This window comes from Cherax quadricarinatus, chromosome 28 (genome assembly GCF_038502225.1).
Source record: "Cherax quadricarinatus isolate ZL_2023a chromosome 28, ASM3850222v1, whole genome shotgun sequence".
NCBI classification, from domain to species: Eukaryota; Metazoa; Arthropoda; class Malacostraca; order Decapoda; family Parastacidae; genus Cherax; species Cherax quadricarinatus.
In genome coordinates, this window is record NC_091319.1 from 41,073,752 (window position 1) to 41,081,392 (window position 7,641).

The window sequence follows — 7,641 nt, forward strand, 5'->3', positions numbered from 1 at the left end:
TATTGTTGTTTTTATTATTATTATTATTATTGTTGTTGTTATTATTATTATTATTATTATTTTTTTTTTTTTTTTTTTTTTTTTTTTTTTTTCAACAAGTCGGCCGTCTCCCACCGAGGCAGGGTGACCCAAAAAAGAAAGAAAATCCCCAAAAAGAAAATACTTTCATCATCAATCAACACTTTCACCACACTCACACATTATCACTGTTTTTGCAGAGGTGCTCAGAATACAACAGTCTAGAAGCATACACATATAAAGATACACAACATATCCCTCCAAACTGCCAATATCCCAAACCCCTCCTTTAAAGTGCAGGCATTGTACTTCCCATTTCCAGGACTCAAGTCCGACTATATGAAAATAACCGGTTTCCCTGAATCCCTTCACTAAATATTACCCTGCTCACACTCCAACAGATCGTCAGGTCCCAAGTACCATTCGTCTCCATTCACTCCTATCTAACACGCTCACGCACGCTTGCTGGAAGTCCAAGCCCCTTACCCACAAAACCTCCTTTACCCCCTCTCTCCAACCCTTTCGAGGACGACCCCTACCCCGCCTTCCTTCCCCTATAGATTTATATGCTTTCCATGTCATTCTACTGTGATCCATTCTCTCTAAATGACCAAACCACCTCAACAACCCCTCTTCTGCCCTCTGACTAATACTTTTATTAACTCCACACCTTCTCCTAATTTCCACACTCCGAATTTTCTGCATAATATTTACACCACACATTGCCCTTAAACAGGACATCTCCGCTGCCTCCAACCGTCTCCTCGCTGCTGCATTTACCACCCAAGCTTCACACCCATATAAGAGTGTTGGTACTACTATACTTTCATACATTCCCTTCTTTGCCTCCATAGATAACGTTTTTTGACTCCACATATACCTCAACGCACCACTCACCTTTTTTCCCTCATCAATTCTATGATTAACCTCATCCTTCATAAATCCATCCGCCGACACGTCAACTCCCAAGTATCTGAAAACATTCACTTCTTCCAATAATAATAATAATAATAATAATAATAATAATAATAATAATAATAATAATATAATTATTATTATTATTATTATTATTATTATTATTATTGTTATTATTATTATTAATATTATTATTATTATTATTATTATTATTATTATTATTATTATTATTATTATTATTTTATTATTATCACACCGGCCGATTCCCACCAAGGCAGGGTGACCCGAAAAAGAAAAACTTTCACCATCATTCACTCCATCACTGTCTTGCCAGAAGGGTGCTTTACACTACAGTTTTTAAACTGCAACATTAACACCCCTCCTTCAGAGTGCAGGCACTGTACTTCCCATCTCCAGGACTCAAGTCCGGCCTGCCGGTTTCCCTGAATCCCTTCATAAATGTTACTTTGCTCACACTCCAACAGCACGTCAAGTATTAAAAACCATTTGTCTCCATTCACTCCTATCAAACACGCTCACGCATGCCTGCTGGAAGTCCAAGCCCCTCGCACACAAAACCTCCTTTACCCCCTCCCTCCAACCCTTCCTAGGCCGACCCCTACCCCGCCTTCCTTCCACTACAGACTGATACACTCTTGAAGTCATTCTGTTTCGCTCCATTCTCTCTACATGTCCGAACCACCTCAACAACCCTTCCTCAGCCCTCTGGACAACAGTTTTGGTAATCCCGCACCTCCTCCTAACTTCCAAACTACGAATTCTCTGCATTATATTCACACCACACATTGCCCTCAGACATGACATCTCCACTGCCTCCAGCCTTCTCCTCGCTGCAACATTCATCACCCACGCTTCACACCCATATAAGAGCGTTGGTAAAACTATACTCTCATACATTCCCCTCTTTGCCTCCAAGGACAAAGTTCTTTGTCTCCACAGACTCCTAAGTGCACCACTCACTCTTTTTCCCTCATCAATTCTATGATTCACCTCATCTTTCATAGACCCATCCGCTGACACGTCCACTCCCAAATATCTGAATACATTCACCTCCTCCATACTCTCTCCCTCCAATCTGATATTCAATCTTTCATCACCTAATCTTTTTGTTATCCTCATAACCTTACTCTTTCCTGTATTCACCTTTAATTTTCTTCTTTTGCACACCCTACCAAATTCATCCACCAATCTCTGCAACTTCTCTTCAGAATCTCCCAAGAGCACAGTGTCATCAGCAAAGAGCAGCTGTGACAACTCCCACTTTGTGTGTGATTCTTTATCTTTTAACTCCACGCCTCTTGCCAAGACCCTCGCATTTACTTCTCTTACAACCCCATCTATAAATATATTAAACAACCACGGTGACATCACACATCCTTGTCTAAGGCCTACTTTTACTGGGAAATAATTTCCCTCTTTCCTACATACTCTAACTTGAGCCTCACTATCCTCGTAAAAACTCTTCACTGCTTTCAGTAACCTACCTCCTACACCATACACTTGCAACATCTGCCACATTGCCCCCCTATCCACCCTGTCATACGCCTTTTCCAAATCCATAAATGCCACAAAGACCTCTTTAGCCTTATCTAAATACTGTTCACTTATATGTTTCACTGTAAACACCTGGTCCACACACCCCCTACCTTTCCTAAAGCCTCCTTGTTCATCTGCTATCCTATTCTCCGTCTTACTCTTAATTCTTTCAATTATAACTCTACCATACACTTTACCAGGTACACTCAACAGACTAATCCCCCTATAATTTTTGCACTCTCTTTTGTCCCCTTTGCCTTTATACAAAGGAACTATGCATGCTCTCTGCCAATCCCTAGGTACCTTACCCTCTTCCATACATTTATTAAATAATTGCACCAACCACTCCAAAACTATATCCCCACCTGCTTTTAACATTTCTATCTTTATCCCATCAATCCCGGCTGCCTTACCCCCTTTCATTTTACCTACTGCCTCACGAACTTCCCCCACACTCACAAGTGGCTCTTCCTCACTCCTACAAGATGTTATTCCTCCTTGCCCTATACACGAAATCACAGCTTCCCTATCTTCATCAACATTTAACAATTCCTCAAAATATTCCCTCCATCTTCCCAATACCTCTAACTCTCCATTTAATAACTCTCCTCTCCTATTTTTAACTGACAAATCCATTTGTTCTCTAGGCTTTCTTAACTTATTAATCTCACTCCAAAACTTTTTCTTATTTTCAACAAAATTTGTTGATAACATCTCACCCACTCTCTCATTTGCTCTCTTTTTACATTGCTTCACCACTCTCTTAACTTCTCTCTTTTTCTCCATATACTCTTCCCTCCTTGCATCACTTCTACTTTGTAAAAACTTCTCATATGCTAACTTTTTCTCCCTTACTACTCTCTTTACATCATCATTCCACCAATCGCTCCTCTTCCCTCCTGCACCCACTTTCCTGTAACCACAAACTTCTGCTGAACACTCTAACACTACATTTTTAAACCTACCCCATACCTCTTCGACCCCATTGCCTATGCTCTCATTAGCCCATCTATCCTCCAATAGCTGTTTATATCTTACCCTAACTGCCTCCTCTTTTAGTTTATAAACCTTCACCTCTCTCTTCCCTGATGCTTCTATTCTCCTTGTATCCCATCTACCTTTTACTCTCAGTGTAGCTACAACTAGAAAGTGATCTGATATATCTGTGGCCCCTCTATAAACATGTACATCCTGAAGTCTACTCAACAGTCTTTTATCTACCAATACATAATCCAACAAACTACTGTCATTTCGCCCTACATCATATCGTGTATACTTATTTATCCTCTTTTTCTTAAAATATGTATTACCTATAACTAAACCCCTTTCTATACAAAGTTCAATCAAAGGGCTCCCATTATCATTTACACCTGGCACCCCAAACTTACCTACCACACCCTCTCTAAAAGTTTCTCCTACTTTAGCATTCAAGTCCCCTACCACAATTACTCTCTCACTTGGTTCAAAGGCTCCTATACATTCACTTAACATCTCCCAAAATCTCTCTCTCTCCTCTGCATTCCTCTCTTCTCCAGGTGCATACACGCTTATTATGACCCACTTCTCGCATCCAACCTTTACTTTAATCCACATAATTCTTGAATTTACACATTCATATTCTCTTTTCTCCTTCCATAACTGATCATTTAACATTACTGCTACCCCTTCCTTTGCTCTAACTCTCTCAGATACTCCAGATTTAATCCCATTTATTTCCCCCCACTGAAACTCTCCTACCCCCTTCAGCTTTGTTTCGCTTAGGGCCAGGACATCCAACTTCTTTTCATTCATAACATCAGCAATCATCTGTTTCTTGTCATCCGCACTACATCCACGCACATTTAAGCAACCCAGTTTTATAAAGTTTTTCTTCTTCTCTTTTTTAGTAATTGTATACAGGAGAAGGGGTTACTAGCCCATTGCTCCCGGCATTTTAGTCGCCTCATACGACACGCATGGCTTACGGAGGAAAGATTCTTTTCCACTTCCCCATGGACAATAGAAGAAATTATTATTATTATTATTATTATTATCATTATTATTATTACTATTATTATTATTATTATTATTATTATTATTATTATTATTATTATTATTATTATTATTATTATTGTTATTATTATTATTATTATTATTATTATTATTATTATTATTATTATTATTATTATTGTTATTATTATTATTATTATTATTATTATTATTATTATTATTATTATTATTGTTATTATTATTATTATTATTATTATTATTATTATTATTATTATTTTTATTGTTATTATTATTATTATTATTATTATTATTATTATTATTATTATTATTATTATTATTATTGTTATTATTATTATTATTATTATTATTATTATTATTATTATTATTATTTTTAACTAACACAAAGGTAACAACTGACTGCTAGGTGAGCAGAGGCAGCAAGAGTACGGTGACTAACACCTCAGTACCTACTTGTTGCTAGTGACTAGTGACAGCACGTGTACGGTGACTAACACCTTAGTACCTACTTGTTGCTAGTGACTAGTGATAGCAGGTGTACGGTGACTAACACCTTAGTACCTACTTGTTGCTAGTGAATAGTGACAGCAGGTGTACGGTTACTAACACCTTATTACCTGCTTGTTGCTAGTGACTAGCGACAGCAGGTGTACGGTGACTAACACCTTAGTTCCTACTTGTTGCTATTGGCTAGTGACAGCAGGTGTACGGTGACTAACACCTCAGTACCTACTTGTTGCTAGTGACTAGTGACAGCAGGTGTACGGTGACTAACACCTTAGTACCTACTTGTTCCTAGTGACTAGTGACAGCAGGTGTACGGTGACTAACACCTCGGTACCTACTTGTTGCTAGTGACTAGTGACAGCAGGTGTAAGGTGACTAACACCTTAGTACCTACTTGTTGCTAGTGACTAGTGGCAGCAGGTGTACGGTGACTAACACCTCAGTACCTACTATTTCCAAGTGACTAGTGACAGCAGGTGTACGGTGACTAACACCTTAGTACCTACTTGTTGCTAGTGACTAGTGACAGCAGGTGTACGGTGACTAACACCTTAGTACCTACTTGTTGCTAGTGACTAGTGACAGCAGGTGTACGGTGACTAACACCTCAGTACCTACTTGTTGCTAGTGACTAGTGACAGCAGGTGTACGGTGACTAACACCTTAATACCTACTTGTTGCTAGTGACTAGTGACAGCAGGTGTACGGTGACTAACACCTCAGTACCTACTTGTTGCTAGTGACTAGTGACAGCAGGTGTACGGTGACTAACACCTTAGTACCTACTTGTTGCTAGTAACTAGTGACAGCAGGTGAACGGTGACTAACACCTCAGTACCTACTATTTCCTAGTGACTAGTGACAGCAGGTGTACGGTGACTAACACCTTAGTACCTACTTGTTGCTAGTGACTAGTGACAGCAGATGTACGGTGGCTAACACCTTAGTACCTACTTGTTGCTAGTGACTAGTGACAGCAGGTGTACGGTGACTAACACCTTAGTACCTACTTGTTGCTAGTAACTAGTGACAACAGGTGTACGGTGACTAACACCTTAGTTCCTAGTTGTTGCTAGTGACTAGTGACAGCAGGTGTACGGTGACTAACACCTCAGTTCCTACTTGTTGCTAGTGACTAGTGACAGCAGGTGTACGGTGACTAACCCCTCAGTACCTACTTGTTGCTAGTGAATAGTGACAGCAGGTGCACGGTGACTAACACCTCAGTACCTACTTGTTGCTAGTGACTAGTGACAGCAGGTGTACGGTGACTAACACCTCAGTACCTACTTGCTGCTAGTGACTAGTGACAGCAGGTGTACGGTGACTAACACCTTAGTGCCTACTTGTTGCTAGTGACTATTGACAGCAGGTGTACGGTGACTAACACCTCAGTACCTACTTGTTCCTAGTGACTAGTGACAGCAGGTGTACGGTGACTAACACCTCAGTACCTACTTGTTGCTAGTAACTAGTGACAACATGTGTACGGCGACTAACACCTTTATACCTACTTGTTGCTAGTGACTAGTTACAGCAGGTGTACGGTGACTAACACCTCAGTACCTACTTGTTGCTAGTGACTAGTGACAGCAGGTGTACGGTGACTAACACCTTAGTTCCTACTTGTTGCTAGTGACTAGTGACAACAGGTGTACGGTGACTAACACCTTAGTTCCTACTTGTTGCTAGTGACTAGTGACAACAGGTGTACGGTGGCTAACACCTTAGTTCCTACTTGTTTCTAGTGACTAGTGACAGCAGGTGTACGGTGACTAACACCTTAGTGCCTACTTGTTGCTAGTGACTAGTGACAACAGGTGTACGGTGACTAACACCTTAGTTCCTACTTGTTGCTAGTGAATAGTGACAGCAGGTGTACGGTGACTAACACCTCAGTACCTACTTGTTGCTAGTGAGTAGTGACAGCAGGTGTATGGTGACTAACACCTCAGTACCTACTTGTTGCTAGTAACTAGTGACAGCAGGTGTACGCTGACTAACACCTTAGTACCTACTTGTTGCTAGTGACTAGTGACAGCAAGTGTACGGTGACTAACACCTCAGTACCTACTTGTTGCTAGTGACTAGTGACAGCACGTGTACGGTGACTAACACCTCAGTACCTACTTGTTGCTAGTGACTAGTGACAGCAGGTGTATGGTGACTAACACCTCAGTACCTACTTGCTGCTAGTGACTAGTGATAGCAGGTGTACGGTGACTAACACCTCAGTTCCTACTTGTTGCTAGTGACTAGTGACAGCAGGTGTACGGTGACTAACACCTCAGTACCTACTTGTTGCTAGTGACTAGTGACAGCAGGTGTACGGTGACTAACACCTCAGTACCTACTTGCTGCTAGTGACTAGTGATAGCAGGTGTACGGTGACTAACACCTCAGTACCTACTTGTTGCTAGTGACTAGTGACAGCAGGTGTACGGTGACTAACACCTTAGTACCTACTTGTTGCTAGTGACTAGTGACAACAGGTGTACGCTGACTAACACCTTAGTGCCTACTTGTTGCTAGTGATTAGTGACAACAGGTGTACGGTGACTAACACCTTAGTACCTACTTGTTGCTAGTGACTAGTGACAGCAGGTGTACGGTGGCTAACACCTCAGTACCAACTTG